Consider the following 18,940-nt stretch of genomic DNA (forward strand, 5'->3'; position numbering starts at 1 on the left):
CACCTGTTGGAATGAGTACAGAGTAGGTCCAGGAGGATGATCAGAAGGATGAAGCACCTCTCCAATGATGACAGGCTGAGAGATTTGGGTCTGTTTGGCTTAGAGAAGAGAAGGCTCTGGAAAGACCTTATAGCAGCCTTCCAGTACCTAGAGGGGCCCTACAGGAGAGATGGAAAGGGTCTTTTTACAAGGGAATATAGCGATAGGACAAGGGGGGATAGATTTAAGCTGAGAGTAGGTTTAGATTAGATATTAGGAAAAAATTCTTTCCTATGAGGGTGGTGAGGCACTGGAACAGGTTGCCTAGAGAAGCTGTGGATGTCCCATCGCTAGAAGTCCTTAAGGCCAGTCTGGATGGGACTCTGAGCAACCTCGTCTACTGGTTGGCATCCCTGCCCACAGCAGGGGGATTGAAGCTAGATGATCTTTAAGGTCCCTTCCAACCCAAAGAATTCTATGATTCTATGATCTCCCTCTGTCTTTATCTCGACTCACGAGCCTTTCATTTTATTTTCTCTCCCCCGTACATTTGAGGAGGGACAGTGAAAGAACCGCTTTGGTGAGCACCTGGCATGCAGCCGTGGTCAACCCCCTACAGCAGTGCACCCATCTGTGTTGGTTTTGCATAGCCTGGTTTTTGGTAGTGGGGGGGCCACAGAGGTGGCTTCTGTGAGAAGCTGCTAGAAGCTTCCACCATATCCGGCAGAGCCAAACCCTGATGGCTTTGAAGATGGACATGCCGCTGGCCAAAGAAGGGCCAATAAGAGATGTTGGTAATGCCTCTGTGATGACATATTTAAGAAGAAAATCAAAACAAAGGGCACACAGTTTTTCTTCTAGTCAGAGAAGAGGAGGAGGTGAGAACGTGAGGGAAACAACATGGAGACACCAAGGTCAGTGGAGAAGGAGGGGGAGGAGGTGCTCCAGGTGCCAGAGCTGAGATTCTTCTGCAGGCCGTGGTGAAGACCATGGTGAAGCAGGTTGTCCCCCTGCAGCCCATGGGGTCCACAGGGGATGCAGAGATCCACTCAACAGCCTGTGGGGGAGGTGCTCACGCAGGAGCAGGTGGATGCCTGGAGGAGGCTGTGATCCAGTGGGAGACCTGGTGGAGAGAGAGGGCCCTTTCTTCCAGGCTGGAGCAGCCTGGCCTTGGAGGACTGCACCCTGTGGAAGAGTGACCCACGCTGCCGCAGTTTTGGAAGGACTGTGTGCCCATGGGAGGGACTCACATTGCAGCAGTTTTGGGAAAACACTGCTCGTGAGATTGGAACCACACTGGAGATGTTCACGGAGAACTGTCTCCTGTGGGAGGGACCCCACAGTCCTGAGCAGTGGAAGAAAATCTTGGGTGATGAATGGACCAAACCCCCCATGCCCTGTCTCCCTGTGCTGTCAGTGGGAAGGAGGGAGGGGCTGGGGAGAAAAAGGTGTTCTAAGGTCTTATTTTACTTCTCATTATCCTTCTCTGATTCTGTTAGTAATAAATTCACTTTGCAATTTAAGTTGAGCCTGTTTTGCCCTTGGAGTGTTTCCTCCTGGTCCTTATCTCAACTCATGAACCCTTTGTTAATTTTTTTTCTCTCCCCTGCCCAGCTGTGGAAAGGGAGGGTGAGTGAGTGACTCTCGTGGATGCCTGACATTTGGCCAGTGTCAAACCACGACATCATCCAATCAAAAGACCAGGATGCACTTGCATGATTTATAATAAAAAGAGCCACACTTATTTCATATTGCTGCATCATTTGGTGACTACCAAAAACAACCAGGGAAAGAACCTATACTCAGTAGTCATATCTACAGAGATTATTTACTGCAGTCCTTTGTATGTCAACACCTGATTAATGTCATCCGGAAAGAGGAGAAATAGCTACGTTTGGTTTCATTGTTCAAAGTTGGAACATGCTGAAATAGGATGTCGTCACTGATTGTCTTGGGGTGATTTTATGATGATACTCTATTCCCTAATCTTCTGCTTTATGCCCAGAAATGGCTGCTGTAGCTTTAAGATGAATCAGGGGGAGGGGCGGAAGCCTTGGGGCTCCTGTGCAGGTTTTATTCAAAGACACACTCCTCATCGTGCTCCATGCCTATCAGATGTTACATTGTTGCTTTCACTGGATTAGTTTTTGCTAGCTTAAGCAAGAAGTTTCCTTTATCCTTCCCCTGGCTTGGAGGCTGTACCAGGAATCCTTTTGGTGGCTTTTTTTTCTTGAACCTTTTCCGCTTGGTTTTCGGTTGGACATCCGAATAGCCGAGACGGTGGACTGAGCTCTGAGCCTGAGACCTCAGGAAAAAAGCTGAACCAACAAGGAAAGGACACCAAAATCCACCAACTTCATCTGTAGTGAAAAGGAGGCCAACGCCAGAGGTTCAGCAGGTTCCCATCTGTTTTGCCCAAGCTGCTGTGTGAACTCCTTTTTCCCCTTCCCTGAGACAAAGATAGCTGCCATTTTTGCCTTCCCAGCCACGTGGCCAGGTGGGGAGTAGAGGGAAAGGTTGTAAAATTTCAATATCTAGCATCTATTAAATCTTTTTTTCTGTGCCTTGCAGGCACCATGCTTTGTTAATAAACAGGTTTTTTTCACTTTCATCCACTGGTATTCATTTCTCATTGGCAAAAGGGATTATTGAAGCCCTTTTCTTTAAAGAAAACACTCATTCCAGAGCGTTTTTCTCCTAAAATTTGTCTCTAAACTGAGACACTGATTTAGATGTAAAAGATGTGATATCTTCTTTAATCCTGCAGAAGGCAAATAGGAAAAATGCCTGTTTAGCTGTAATGTGAAAAGGAATAAAGTGCTGACTGGTCATAAGTATTGAGATTAAATTTCTGTAAAGAGGGTAGTATAGATAATGAAAAAGACTTTCTAATTGTGTGTTAGTTAAATATTTGAATAAAACTGCTGTGGAAGTAGTGAAATCTCAGTCACTGTAAGTCTTTAAGAAAAAATTTGATGAACATATTTTGAGAATATTATGGGAGCCATCAGTGATTCTGATTTGGAGCAAGTGTATGCATTGGATGCTCCCTCATCCTCCCTCATTTCCATAGAACTATTAAACATACTGTTTCTCCAGAGAGTGTTCCAAATGGATGGCATGACAGGGGTGCAGTCCTGGTCCCCAGGCTGGATGCAGCATCCCTGAGGGACCACTGACTTCTCTTTTGTCCTCCAATGGGTTCTGTCCCCTCTGCCTAGGCAACACATTTCACAATGCTTTGGGGAATGTGATTATCTTTAAGACTATTTTTTCCTATCAGATTTGATTGAAGTAGGTCAATGGCTTTAAATGATGTTGGTGGAGGAACTGACAGACATGAATAGACAGTTTCCATAAACATCACTGTTTAATGCCATAAACATAATATTCCATGTAAACTATAGTAGTAGTCAGTCATGGCAATAAACAACAGCATTTCCTTGGCCTTAGCTTTAACACAACTCAGTTTCACACAATAAATTAGCCTCAAGTATCAATCAAGAAAAATTACATCCAAGTTGATGAAGCTGCCTTAGAAGTCTGGCCAGTGGCCATCAGAAATGTCTATAATATCTGGCCTAATCCTTGCTTTTCACTTCCAGAACCAAATAAGGTGCTAATCTGATGAGATTTTTTTCTCTGTTCAAATTTTTGTTATGTTAAAAAAATAAAAAGCTTTTGTTATTTTTGTTGCTTTTGTAAAGCAGATACATAATATGTGCTTGGTCTAAACAGATGGAAAACTCGGGTGATTTGTAGACATGGGCAAAAAGAAGAGGTTGGTGGTCTTACTCTATGTTTATTCAGGTACATAAGTATACTCATTTCCTCTGGAACATAGTAGGACAGTACAAATTTGTCAGCCATGTTGTCAGCTTCCATATTGTTTGTCTGGCTTATAAAACTGCTCTGAAGGACTTAGGGATTGTCCTATTAGCAACAGTTTCTTTTCACTTCAATAATATATTGTCTATGTATTAGATATAGAATTGGAATATCATTCTTCAATTTGCAGTGCAGTTTCTTTGAAAATAAAATAGTCAATTGCATAATAGTGTTGGTTTTCTTTTTCAAGAAATTTTATACTTTTTCTCAAAAAAATTGAATGTTACTTTTTTCAAATCATGCCTACTTCAATTAAAGTAATTCCATCAAGATATATTTAATTATCTATGAACATCTGAGTCTCTGAATACATCATCTGATTATATTCTTTCTGCTCATATTTATAGGAGAAGGACTTGCTCAAATAAATGGGGGAAATTGACCTCCTTTACTTATAGTGTTTGTGTGCTTAAGATTCTCAACATGGATATATTTTTATGCTTTCTGAAGATGCCAGCAGAAAGCAGTATTAAATAAGCAAAGAGAAACAGCAAGATTTGGTAATGAGGGCTCCAGGCTGAGATTTCAGTTCCTGCTCTCCTCAGCTTTGGTGCTTGCCGAGGTGAGGACAGGCCACTTTCTATCTCTCTTTGTTCTTCTCTTGCTGTTTGATTCCATATTATCTTGTTTCATTTCTAGTACAGGGGCTATTTGTTGTAAGGGCATTGAAAGTTTTGGCCCCTATACTAATTGTTTCCTGAATGTAGCATTGCCATATAATAAAAAAGTAAGGAATAGCAGCTAAAGAGATCAAGGGTATGCACAAACTTCCTTCTCAATGAAAAGTAAAACTGGGCAGTACTACAGCAGGTATTAGAAACATTAAAAAAGTGGATTATTGATGTTACTGTTTAGAGGGGCTACAGCTAGAGTCCTCACTGTGACTATGGTGCTGTGCACTAGATAGAGAAATTGTGTCTGATGTTATCAGGGAGCAAATAATTTTATATGCGAGGTCAACTCTACTTGCATCTGGCTTGGGGATTATCTGAACGGCATATAATGTTAGTGGAGTGATGGGAGACCTGACAATCTCAGGTCTTCAGATGAAAATCAATACCAGCACAAGGAAGAGTGTCAGTGGTTGACAACTCCCTCTTCTGACAGAGAAGGCGATGCCTAAAGATTTTTAGCTTTTTTATATATTTGTAGCTTTGTAGCTTTTTAATATATAGCTGTATAGTTCCTAGCACTTTCTTACACTTTAGAATAGTAGTTACCCTTTCTCACATATTATGTCACACTCTTTAAATTCTATTTAGTCTTATTTTCAAGAAAAGAACTTCTAACAAGAACATCCTGTTTTGCACCAGCACTTGGGAGACACAACAAGATATAGGGTTAAGAACCCCTTGGAGGGACTCCAATGGGGCAAGTCCAAGGGTGGGTTGCCAGGACAACTGTTCTCCTATTGGATGTACTTGCTAGATATACTAATTAGTTAAAATTATAAAAATTGTGAAAATTTGATCCTATGCATGTGCATAGGGATAATTTGTGCACCTGAAAGCTTTCATTAAAAGACTGCTCTTTATGTTATCAATTTTAATATTGTTTGGAAAGTTTCTCTTCCAATTTTAGGCAACAGTTTCGCAACCCAGATGGGACCTTAGGACCCTGTGACTTCTCTGGATCGAATTACATCCTGCGAGGAACTCTGATGACACTTTGCAAAGAATTGCCCTCAGAGACCTAAGAAGCCTGAGGTTCCAAGACCCCACACAAGAGGTAACATAAAAAGCAGCTCTTTTTGGTAATTATTTGCTAGCAATTGTGAGAGGGAAGATGTGTCCTAATGTCTTTACAAACAATTCCATGGGTGAAGGTATGGGTGTTAACATCTTTGAAATGGCTCTTAATGTCTCTACTAACTTCAAGCTGCAGGTTTGTTGCAGAGCCCAGACAGCTTGGCTCCTGAAATAGACAAGTGGGTCTGCACAAGCCTGTTTCTGAACTTTGGCAGAAAATGGCAGGTTCAAGGGGGAATATGTGGTAAGCGGTTCGGGGAGGCTGTACCTTCCTAGTACCTCAGCCAATGGGGAAAGGAAGAGGGCAACATGCAACCAGGAGTTTAGGATAAAAGGAGGCTGCACCCTCCGAAACCTCAAGAGAGAAAGCCCCACAGGCATGTGCCCCAGTGGACTCTCTTCCTTTATTTGAATAAAGTTGCAGGACTCCCCTGACTCCATTTTGGACATAAACCTCCGGTGTTTGTGGATTTTCCTGACAATTGGGAGCTCGTCCGGGATCCTTCCACTGTCTTTCACTGTCTGGGTCCAGCACACGGCACGAGGAGCTGAAGGCAGGGCCTCACCCAGTATTTAGGTGACCAGCTCCCTTCGGCACTGGCCGGCACTGGGCGATTGATTGGGTACCCGAGACTGTCCAGAAGACAGATGAGAGGCAGACCAGGGGGATCCGTGAAGTGGTCCACAGGGAAGGGCCACTGAAAACCTCACCGGTGAGTACAGTGGGACTTCAGGTGAGTAAGGTTGATGGGACGCCCATGGAGGGCAGTGATGGGAAGTCAAGAGGCGACTTTAACTATAGGGATGATGATCCTGCAATACCCCCGGATAGTCCCCTGGGGAGAATGATGAGGTCTTGGGATAATTTATGCATTCCCTCAGAGGTAACTAAGGAAACAATGGTGGAATATTGTTATAATATCTGGCCAGGGTATGATCTGCAAAGAGGATTTAAATAGCCCCCTTTCGGGGCAGATGAGGTTAGTCTCTGTCAGAATTTGTCATTGTATTTAAATGACACTGGGAAAGGATTGATTGAAAAGGAATGTGGAAAAATAAGGTTAAGGCAAGTACCAGAAGGAGTTTATGTGGTAAGGAGAGAAAGGAGGAACAATGACGACTAGGACCTTCTCCAGTACCTTCCCCCACCTTATCTCCAAAATCTGCAACCTAACCTGGGGCAGGTGCAGCAGGGCATACCCCCTCTCTCTCTACCACAGATGGCTGGTGCAGATGGGAGAGATAACCCAGATGGGTCAAAGGCCAAGAAAGGGGTCATCTCTTGGCGCCAAAAGCTCTGCAGCCCACCAACATCTTGGTATGGAGAGCAGATGTGGGAAGAGATAAGAGAAAAATAAATATCATTTGACAAAAGACACTTGTCTTTATGACTATAAACGCCACAAAAATTATCATGGAGGTAGAAGCCTCTTATACATTCCCTGGGAACGTGTAAGATGGCTACTCCCTGAAGCTTGGACACTGTCATGGTTTAGCACAGCTTGTGTTTTAGTTAAGGAGGACTCCACAAGCCACGGAAGTGATTTTTTTAGAAGGGGCTACAGACAGCTTCCTCTAGACCCGACAGAACCAATCAGCTGGCTAGTGTGAATATTAATAACTCTATTAAGCCACTTAAGAAGCTTGACACTCCTCTGTGAATACCACATTTAAGTACAAATTCTGGGAAAGCTCTCTTGCTTCGGGTTTTTAGAGAGGTAATTGAGGGGGCCCGCGTGGCCCAGCAGGGCCGGGCTGGGCCCTGCTCGGCGCAGCCCGGCTGGGTCAGCCGCGGCGCGGCTTGGCTAAGATCTCAGCTGCTTCTGCTTTGCTAGACACCCAGCACAGCGACCCAGTGCAGCTGCTAAAATGAAATTCTACACTGCAAGAGCTCTGGCAGAGATCACGTGACCAACAGCGAGAGGCAAACTCCTGATGCAAGGCCCGGGTGAAATGAACTCTCTTAGTGCTGTAAAATTCTCCAGAACAGATGAAACCTACAGACATCAATCCTGTCCTGAGTCAGAGGAAGAGGAAAGGTGAAGGAACGTGAAGAAAATCACATAGAGACACCAAAGTCAGTGAAGAAGGAAGAGCTGAAGCCCAGAGAGAGGAGAAAGAGGAGATGCTTCAAACCTAGAAGCTGAAATTCTGTTGTAAAGCTATGGTGTAGTGGTTTGGTTCAAAATATCCATTACTTACTTATTTTGCTTCTGTGAGATAAGAATTAGGAGAAAGCAAAGCAGGCACAAAACTTAAAAGAATATAAAGAAGTTTATTAACAGACCTAAAAGAAGGAAAAAAAAATCAGACTAAACCTTCAGAACACCTCCTCTGCCCACCTTTTTCCCTTCTCCCACTGACAACGTAAAAAGACAGCCCTTGGGATTTTCAGTCACTTTACCACCTCTATAATAATCTCTTTTTTTCAGTTCACTTAGGGAGAGGAGTCTCTCTTGCTCATGCTATGGAGACATCTCCACAAGAAACAGTTCTCTCATGGCTTCAATGTCACAGTGAGACAGCCGCCTGGGTTGGTTCTCTGCTTGCATGTGAAAGTCCCTTCCCTCGACTTACAGCTTTCCCCACAACTGCTTTTGAGGGTTCAATCTTTAGCTACTGGGGTACCATTTTAAGGATGAGCTGTGTTACTGCCTGCCCCTGAGGTGCAGCCCGGCCCCAGGACTGCCCAGACATGTCCGGACTTGTCCCTGCCATGTGCTCTGAATCCCCTTTGTTCTAAGCGCGGGTAAAACTTGAAAGTAGCACAGACTCCCCCGAAACAGAGTCCGATTGTCTGGTTACCCCAGGTCCATCCCTAGCTCTCCCCTTTCCCTTCCCCCGAATAAAAGGCCGATCCCAGCTGGCTCCGCTCCTCTTGCTCCTGCCTCCCTTCTGTGAACAGCCTCTCCTGTCTCTCTCAGGACAGGAGGAATAAAGAAACAGGATTAAGGCACAGAGTTTGGGCTGTATTTCTACCTCTTTGCTTCTGCTTTTGACATTAGCTTTACAGCTATCGCTGCATTTCGGAGCCACTGAGGTTCTGGATAGCCTGTGCCGCCTCTCCCGGCAGCTCAGAGCTTTTCCAAAGCACAGAACAGTGAGCCAGCTGACTGAGTAAGCTGTGAGCATTTTGTCATTTGGCGCCAACGTGCTCTCTCAGAACCTAAGTTCTACAGGGACTTTTGGGGTGTCCCGGCAAGCCACGTGTCTGCCGGAGTGAACCCTGTGCATGCAGTGCCAGCACTCTGCAGCCCTGCTGCCGCTTTTTGTGCGTAACAGCGAGCTCAGAGCTCCAGCCTGTACCCCCTCCACGCCACGTGGCATGGGAACAGCTGAAAAAGGAGAAGACCCATTTCGCTGATTCTTTTATCCTGTGGTGAATCCAGAGCTCTGGTGAGTATTTCCCTGCTGGTTTGGGGGCTTGTGTCTTAAGCTGGTTTCGGTGCAAATTTTTTCTCTTTTTTTCCCCTTTTTTTCGCTATTTGGGGCTGAGGAATTGTGGTGTTGCTTTTATAATGGGATCTGAAGTTTCAGCACACCACAGAGAAATATATTACCATGTTCAAAGCTACCTTTCTTGTACTGGGCATAAATACCCTAAAAGTTTAGTTCAGTCTTTTTCAGTACTTTCCTCATCTAACCTCCGAGGACATAAGATCTTCTGAATTTTGGGATGGTGTGGGGAGAAAGCTTTCCTCTCTCAGACGATCGGGAGACGAAACAGTTTCAAAATTTTTTCCTCTCCTGTTACTAAGTTACGCTTTGCCAGAGAAGAATGCAGTACAGGAAAAGCCACTGCAAAAACCCCCTGTTAATTCCCTTATACCCTCTTCCAACCCCTGTGTCCCCGATCCCTCTTCCCCTACACTGGAAAACACGGCTGGAGCAGCCTTCATTTTAGCACAGGAGAGCTATCGACCTCCTGGCCCACTCGTGTCTCCTCAGCACTCTGCCTTGGACGGGAATCCGGAGCCCGTCCCAGGACCTTTCCAAAACCTTTTCTCCACTCCTTTGTCCCCAGTTTCTAGTCCACATGTAAGCGCGCGAAAAAACCCCTTCTCCCCTGATTTCTTTGTTCCCAGGGACAGCAATAGCCATGTGCTCGTAGCCCGGGAAAAAAACCCTCCCCCCAACCCCTTTTCCCCGGGTCTATCTGTTCCCAATAATGGCGGACGCCACGTGTTCTCATCTCTGAACTACACCTCCCACAATCCCTTTCGCCTCCACCCCACAAATCCCTTCTTGTCTCCCTCCCCTCCTATGCCTGCGTCGGAATCTACCCCCGCCCTCTACCCCTCCACCCACAACCCCGCCCCCAACCTGCTTCCTCCACCCCTCCACTCCCCGCCCCTGCCCCTCCACTCCCCTCCCCTGCTTCCCATTGTCCAGCCCCAGGTTCCCACGGTCATGTGACTACCCCTTTACATCCGGGAACCCATGCCTACCAGGAAGTCTCTCCAGTTGTTACTACTCTCCCCCGTAGCACCACCGGAGCTAATCCTGGCTGGATCCCTTTCCCATATTCCAATATCAAAGATTTGTGCAAGGCAATTAAGGAGTTTGGGATGCATAGTAACTATTTTAAAAGCCTTTTAAGTGCTACCTTTTCTACACATCTGTAAGTGCCTCATGATTTGATTACAGTAATGCAAACTCTTCTCACACCTGGTGAATTTGTGTTGTGGAAACAACAGTGGAAGCTAATTTTATCTGACTTATTGAGAGTTCTGTGGCAAACTCCAGATAATTATCTGGATTTTGACAACAATGATATCACATTAGATCATTTATCTGGTGACAGTAATATGACAAATGCTCAAAAACAAGCAATGCTTATTCCACGCCCAGTTCTTATTGAAATAACACATGCTGCTGAAAAGGCCTTAACATTACTACCATCTCAAACTCCTGAATCCCATTATGCCAACGTTAAACAATTGCCAACTGAAAATATTATACAGTTTTATAATCGTTTGCGTGAAGCAATCTTTTCCCAGGTCCCTAATCCTGACCTCCAACAAGCATTCCTCCTCGAACTGCTCCAGGCCAATAAGAATGATGCTTGCAAGCAAGTGATCCTGAGTCTTCCCTTGCGTCCACCCCCAACGGTTGAAACCATCCTCGAAGTTTGTACAAAGAAGGTGCAGCTGAACGCAGCTGTTCCTTTTTCAAAAAATTTGGGGGGATGGTGGGGGAGGTTGTGGAGAATGGTATGGGTACAGGGGAAACTCAATCTCGAGGTCACCTTGTGTGCTACCATTGTCAGAAAAAGGGACATGTGGCTCGCAATTGCAGAGCAATTATAATTGCTGATAAAATCTCTCCAAAGACTGTTTCCCCAGGTCAACAGCAGGGAAACTAACGACCCAACGCATCCTAGCTCCACGTTTTGACATAAATAGAGCTGCAGACAAAGCAACTTGGACTCCTGGACATAGGTTTAAGGTAACCTGTGATAAAGCACACCATTTCAACAACAACAGACAGACTGTGATACCAATCACATTCCAGAATGTGGACCACATGCCAAACTTTACATACCTTTTTATTATTGGGGACACTCGGTGTAGCAGATTTGGTTTGTAACCAGGCAGAAACACCAATTTAGTGTAGTGGTTTGGTCTAAAATACTCATTACTGTTTATCTTCTGTGAGACAAGAATTAGGAGAAACGCAAAGCAGGCACCAAACTTGAATGAATATAAAGAAGTTTATTAATAGACCTAAAAGAGGAAAAAAAAATCATACCACACCTTCAGAACTCTCCTCCTCCCCCCACCTTCCTCCCTTCTCCCACTGACAATGTAAAAAGACAACCCTTGAGATGTTCAGTCTGTTTATCACTTCCATAATAACCTTGTTCAGTCCATTTAGGAAGAGGAGTCTCTCTTGTCCATGCTATGAAAACATTATCACAACGAGACTGGTTGCACTTGGTGGGTAATGCAGAAAGATGGGGAAACCCGTTGTGTACCACAAGGAGACCTAATCTTAGGTGAGAACTGTGTGTAGGGTTTCATTGTATATATATATGTATGTGTGTTTAGAGTTTAAGAAGGTACCGATTTGGGATGATGTAGATGGTAATAGAATAAGGGGTGGATAATGTTCTGGGTTGCAGTGTATTCTTTTACCATCCTCATGAACTGTTGAAATCAGGTGGGGCAGTGTTTCCTTGCCTCCTCCCCCCAGACTTTCTGTTAATGGCCCACTTGGGGGTGATTGGCTAAAATCCTAAAACATCCATTGTCAAAATATTTTCTACGATACCATAAACAAGACTTTCCAAGGTTGCAGGTGGCTTGGTTGTTTACATTCCCTGCTACCTCTTCTGTGAGAGAGAAAAGTCTCTCACGGACTTAGAAAATCGCAAGAAAATCCTCACTAGCAGCATTTTTGTATCTACAATTCCCCCTTTTTGTTTTATAAGAGAACAACTCCACTATTAATACTAAATAGACCTCCGGACTATCTTCTGTTAATGAGCCTAGTCAACACTTGGCCTCATGACTCATTACCCCATTGGGAGATGCTCCACCCAGAAGGAGGAACCAAGCATCCCATCATGGATATAATCTGGGACTCTGAACACCAGAGACAACCATCAAAATATTCCTGCTCTTATCCGCATGTTCCACCTATCGCAGACACAGGCAAAGGCAATAGCGGTGACATGTCCCAACTGCCAGAAGCTTCAGCTTCCATCACTGGGCATGGGGGTTAATCCCAGAGGCATTAATAGTGGTGAAGTATGGCAGATGGACGTTACACATTTCCCTGAATTTGGTAGATTAAAATACATTAATGTCTCCATTGATACCTTCTCTGGTGCTATGTATGCCTCTGCACATGCAGGTGAAAAAGCTAAGGACATTGAAAAACATCTTGTCCAAGCCTTCGCTGGGCTCGGTGTACCTGAGGAGATAAAAACTGATAATGGGCCTGCTTAAACCTCTCAGGAGTTCAAAAACTTTCGTCAGCAGTGGGGATTTTGACATGTCACAGGTATTCCTCACTCCCCAACTGGACAAGGCATTGTTGAACATGCCCATCAAACTCTTAAACGAATGCTGCTACAACAATCAGGGACCACCAAACTCAACTCACCTGTCCTCAGACTCAGCAAAGCATTGTTTACAATAAATTTCCTGAACGGCTCCTTTGAGGATCCGAACCCTCTGATCTGTCGTCATTTCCAGAACACTGGGAGACAGAAACTGAAAGAAAATCCAGAGGTCCTGATCTGAAACCCAGAAACTCAAAAGATCCAGGGACCATACTGACTTATAACTTGGGGACATGGATACGCCAGTGTATCCACCCCTCAGGGATCGAGGTGGATACCCAGCAATTTGGTAAAACCCTAAGTCACTTCCACAAAGGTCAAGGAGGTCAAAACTGCCTCCTGGAGGAGACACCGTAAAAAAGATCCTGATTTTACACCTCCATTTGAGCCGTTGCACTGGATTTCGATGTTGATCCCCTAAGTTAAGCTATGCTGTTTTGCACTCACATTTTGTACTTTATTTTGTAGATCCTTATCCTGATACCCCATACCATAGATGTCCTGACTAACCTCCTGAGTTTTCTCCCCTACCTGATGTCCTAGAAAGCCATATCAACAGAAGCATGGACTGTCCCACAGCCCTAAAACAAGCTTGAGGGGTTACACTGCATGAACCTTACATCTCACAGTCAAATCATTCCACGTCTCCATAAGGAGATCCAGGACTAAATTGACCATCCGAAATAAGAACTGGGGGACTGGTTTAGGGACATCCTGGGTAGTGTCGGGTTATAGGGACTGTAGATTTCAATTATGTTTTGCACTGTTGTTTTATTACTGTTTTTTACACTTTAAGTTACCCAGGGTCACAGCCAAGCTTTAAAGAAAAAAAAAATGGGGAATTGTTGCTGCCTGCCCGAGGTGCAGCCCGGCCCTGGGACTGCCCAGGCATGTCTGGACTTGTCTCTGCCATGTGCTCTGAATCCCCTTTGTTCCAAGCACGGGTAGAATCTGAAAGTAGCACGGACTCCCCTGAAAGAGAGTCCGATTGGCTGGTTACCACGGGTCTACCCCCTGCTCTCCCCATTCCCTTCCCCCAAATAAAGGCAGCTGATCGCAGCTGCCCCGTCCCTGTCTGCTCCTGCTTTCCCCTTCTGTGGACTGGTTCTCTCATCCCTCCCAGGACGGGAGGAATAATGAAAACAGGTATAGAAGCACGGAGTTTGGGCTATATTTCTACCTCTTTGTTTCTGCTGGTGACGATGGTCGAACAGCTATCACTTGCCATGTATTGGAGCCGCCGAGCTGCTGGATCGCCTGTGCCGTCTCTCCTGGCAGCTCGAGGCATTCCTGGTGTTATAAACATATAATATTGGCTTCTCGCAAAGTATAGATAGATATTATATAATGTTAGAAATGCTTTTTTGCTGTGTGGATGTAGTTTTCTTTCTTTTTAGCAAAAATGTTAGCAAGTGTGAGCAAGTAAGATAACCTCCAAGAGAACAGAGGATGAGGCCCGAGGAGCTGCTAATCAACACTTTGTCCAGAGAACAAAAGGGCCCAAAGGCTACTCTGCCCGGAGAACGGGTGGCCAGGAGAGTCCGAGAGCCGTTATCACTGCTCTGCCCCGGGGAGGCAAAGAGGCCAAAGCTGCAATCAGCCCTGACTCTCTGGAGAATTAAGAGATCCACCCTACCATTGACTCTTACCTAGCGGGCCCAACCCCAAGAATCAAAAGAAATAAAACCACAAGGCCGAAGACTACGCATGCTCTAAAAAGGCGGACCCAAGGAGTGGCCATGCAGAACAGCTCCTAGAAAAGTTTAAATATGAATAGAGAACAGACAGTAAAAATGGTATAAAAAGGGCTCACCTCGAGCATTAGGTGTGCTCTTGGCAGAGTGCCAAGGCACCTGGCTGTTATCCCTTTGCTTTATTTTATGTGTCTCTTATTGTCTTTATATTAAACTCTTTAAATTCTCACAGGAGAGTGAACCTCGTTTTTCACAATTGGGGGCCTCGCCTGGGACCTACACCTTGCCTCTGAAAAGCGTGGGAGGATTCAAGAAGCAAGGGTAAGGCGCCTCCTGCCCAAGTTGGCAGGACCCTTGCTTAGCATCCTCTGGAGCGATTTGGTGGCAGCAGGGCAACACCCGGAGGACAAGAAAGACACAAAAATAAAGCAAATGAAAGAGAGCGCTCTCGACAAAAATCCCACAGACACTGGAAAAGAAACAGGACTGGTAAGTATTGTCCAAAGAAAAGGGGGGTGGTTACGGGAGATGAGTGTGTGTGAATGAGACGCGGACTGGTTGCCCCCAGATCTGCGAAGCGAGTGTGGCAGTCTCTGAGTGCTGAGGTTCCGTCTTGTTCGCGAGAACAGCGGCCAGCGAGGAGACGAAGCGAGAGATAAGAGGAGTGAAAGAATCTCCCGGGGGTGACTGGGACGGGGTCCCAGGGAAGGGGTTGCAAAGTGGGAGCTACCCCCCCATATGCTGGGTTGAGGAAAACTCCAAGAGCACCCAGGGTTCAAAAGTACCCCAAGAGAAGTTGGGGTTAAATGCTAGCAGTGCTGGGTTGAGGGAAATCCAAGAGCACCCAGAATCCTAAGGATTATATAATACCCATGGGTGGATACTAACAAGTGATTTGAAAGAGGTACCTTATTATTCTGTTGTGAGTAGGAATGAGTGAGTGAACAAATATTAAAAAAGAGTGAATGTGTGAATGAAAAACTGTGTAATTAAAAGTTAACTTTGTTTCTGGGGAAGGTGGGCTATAATAAATGTTTTTTTTGTTTTTTGTACTGTGAAAGGGTGGGTAGTATTTTACAGCAGTGAAGATTGGTGTTTTAAAGGAATGAATTAGTATTTCAAAGGGGGGGATAAATTGGTATTTTGAGTAAGTTGGAATAGAGAACTCCTGGAAAAATGGGACAACAACCTAGTAAATTAAGTTCAAATTATAAAAGGGTGCCAGAGGATATACCCCAAGACAGTCCCCTTGGGGTCAAACTCGCGAACTGGGAAACTGATCCTTCTACAAAAGGAAAAGATAAAGTAAAAATGATTCAATTCTGCATGAAAGAGTGGGTAAAAAAGGAAATCAGACCTGATCATGTGTACTGGCCAAAATATGGGTCTGACGAGGCATGGATTTGCCAGGCTCTAAATGTATTTGCAAATTCAAAAGAGCCATCTCACCCTGAGGAGGGAGAATATGCTTCTTGCTGGACAGGAATTACAGAACCTCTGGGAACCAAAGTCTTTAAAATATCAGAAATCCCAGAGGAAAAGCAAACAGAAGAGAAAAGAGGGTGGGACCCTTTAGAAGTATTGCCTCCGCTGCCAGTATCAGAAGCTGCCCCCCCCCTCCTCCCGGCTCCGAGGCTTCCCCCGCCAGCCACCCCTCCGCCCGCTCCGGGGGCCTTTCCCCCGGCAGCCCTCCCGCCCCAATGGAGCAGGGGGGGAGCCCTGCCCCCGCCCATGCCGGGGATCCCACCCTTCCCATATATCTCAGGAATCCCAGCACCCTCAATTGAATCAAGGGAAACGTCACACGTCCCGGCTTCAGCCCTCACCTCTCCTGCCTTGAGAAACCCGGCTTTAGTGCCGGTCCCCGCCTCCTGCGCTCCGGAATATTTGGCTTCACTACCATACCCCACCCCCACCCTCTGCACCACAGAATATTCGGCTTCAGCGCCAGATTCTGAATCTGCCCCTCCTCCCCAGGGGAGTATGGTGCTTTCTTCCCAAATAAACCCTCTTCTTAATGAAGGAGCACCATACCAGAATACAAGAGGTGCCATTAAGGCTCAGAGGCAGCCCAACAATCCCTCCATTGCTAAACAAACAGAGGGAAGCCGAGAAATTCATTTATTTCCATTAAGAGAAGTACCTATGGGAGGAGGGGGAACCGGCTTTGTGAATGCTCCTCTAACCTCTACAGAGGTTAGGAATTTCAAAAAAGAAATTAAAGTATTATTAGAAGAACCCATAGGTACAGCTGAACAGTTGGATCAGTTCCTAGGTCCCAACATTTTCACTTGGGAAGAAATGCAATCAATAATGAAAATAATATTCTCCCAAGAAGAAAGAGAAATGATTAGAATTGCTGGAATAAAGATTTGGGAAAGAGAAAACCAACAAGGTCCACCCGGGAATCAGAAAATGCCCATTACACCTCCTAACTGGAACCAAAATGATGAAGCTGGGAGGGGACATATGAATGATTATCGTAATTTGATAATCAAGGGAATAAAAGAAGGGGCACCCCGAGGACAAAATGACAGAAAGGCCTTTGAGGGGCAGCAAGGGAAGGAAGAAACCCCGACTGAGTGGCTGGAGAGGCTCCAAAAGAATATGAAACAATATTCTGGGATAGACCCGGAGTCCCTAGCAGGGCAAGCCCTGCTAAGAGTTAACTTTGTCACTCATGCCTGGCCAGATATTAGGAAAAAATTGGAAAAAATAGAAGACTGGTATGAGAAGCCATTACAAGACCTAGTAAGGGAAGCTCAAAAAATATATGTCCGGAGGGATGAAGAAAAAGCCAAAGTGGAAGTGAAGATCATGATAGCCACTATGCGAGAGAGTACCTTCCAAAAGAATCTAAATCGAAAGCTCTCAGGTAACACTCCTAAACACTCAGGGTTCAGAAATGGTGGAAGGGAGAAAAATAAAATCTCAGCACAGTCAAGATTCCAAGAACAGCCCAGGGATGCCTGTTTCTATTGCAAGGAAGAGGGGCATTATAAAAGAGAATGCCCCCACCTGAGGAGGGATCTGAAAATATTTCAAGAGACACACACAGAAGAGAAATAGGGAAGTCATGGGCTCTATTTTTTGGGGGATAAATACCATCTGGAGCCTTCGATAACTTTAAAAGTAGGCCCCCAAGAGGAAGTATTAGAATTTATAGTTGACACTGGGGCAGAAAGGACTTGTGTGATGAATATTCCAAAAGGGTGTGATGTAAGTAATGATATGGTAAAAGTAATGGGAGCAAAGGGGGAAGGATTTAAGGTCCCTGTCATTAAAGATGTGGTTATTGAAGGGGAAACAAAAATAGGGATAGGGGATGTTTTGTTAGTTCCTGGGGCTGGCAGCAATTTATTGGGAAGGGATTTACAAATCCAACTGGGGATTGGAGTCATACCAGAAGAAGGGAAAATGACGGCCAAAGTGTTAAAACTTAGCCAAGAAGATGAAAGAAAAATTAACAGAGAAGTTTGGGCTGGGGAAGGGAATAGGGGTGGACTAGATATTGACCCCATAAGGGTCACAATTGAAAAAGAAGAATGTCCCATTCGTGTACGTCAGTACCCCATATCTTTAGAAGGGAGAAAAGGCTTAAAACCAGTAATAGAAGAATTAATAAAGGATGGGACACTAGAACCTTGTAAATCCCTCATAATACCCCTATTCTCTCAGAAAAGAAATCTGATGGAAATTATAGATTAGTGCAAGATTTAAGAGAAGTAAACAAAAGAACACGGGCCTGCTACCCTATGGTTCCTAATCCCTACACTCTTTTAAGCAAAATTCCACCTCAACATCAGTGGTTTAGTGTGGTGGATCTTAAAGATGCCTTTTGGGCCTGCCCACTGGCAGAGGAAAGCCAAAATATTTTTGCCTTTGAATGGGAAGATCCAAACACGGGGAAAAAGAACCAATTGAGGTGGACTAAACTGCCACAGGGGTATTCTGAGGCCCCAAATTTATTTGGGCAAGCCTTGGGAGAAATATTACAAACCTTCCCCACTCCCCTAGGAATACAAATTATCCAATATGTAGATGATCTTCTAATATCTGGAGAAGATGAAATTAAAGTTAAAGAAGCTACTATAAAGCTTCTAAATTTTCTTGGGGAAAAGGGACTAAGGGCATCAAAAAGAAAATTACAGTTTGTGGAATCAGAAGTAAAATATCTCGGCCACCTGATAAGCAAAGGTAGCCGAAAACTAAATCCTGACAGAATTGCAGGGATTTTATCCCTCCCTCCTCCCTCTTCAAAGAAAGAGGTCAGGAGGCTGCTGGGGCTACTGGGATATTGCAGACTATGGATTGAAGGATATACACAGGCAGTAAAATTTTTATATGAAAAATTAACAGGGGGAGACAATATACAATGGACCAAAGATGATGATAATAAATTAGAAAAACTAAAGTTGAAACTAGCCTCGGTACCAGCCCTAAGCTTACCCTCGCTAGAAAAACCCTTTCATTTATATGTGAATGCAGAAAATGGAGTAGCTCATGGTGTATTAGTCCAGGAATGGGGAGGGGTGAGAAGACCAATAGCTTATTTATCTAAA

Source organism: Corvus moneduloides, chromosome W (assembly GCF_009650955.1).
Source record: "Corvus moneduloides isolate bCorMon1 chromosome W, bCorMon1.pri, whole genome shotgun sequence".
Classification (NCBI taxonomy): domain Eukaryota; kingdom Metazoa; phylum Chordata; class Aves; order Passeriformes; family Corvidae; genus Corvus; species Corvus moneduloides.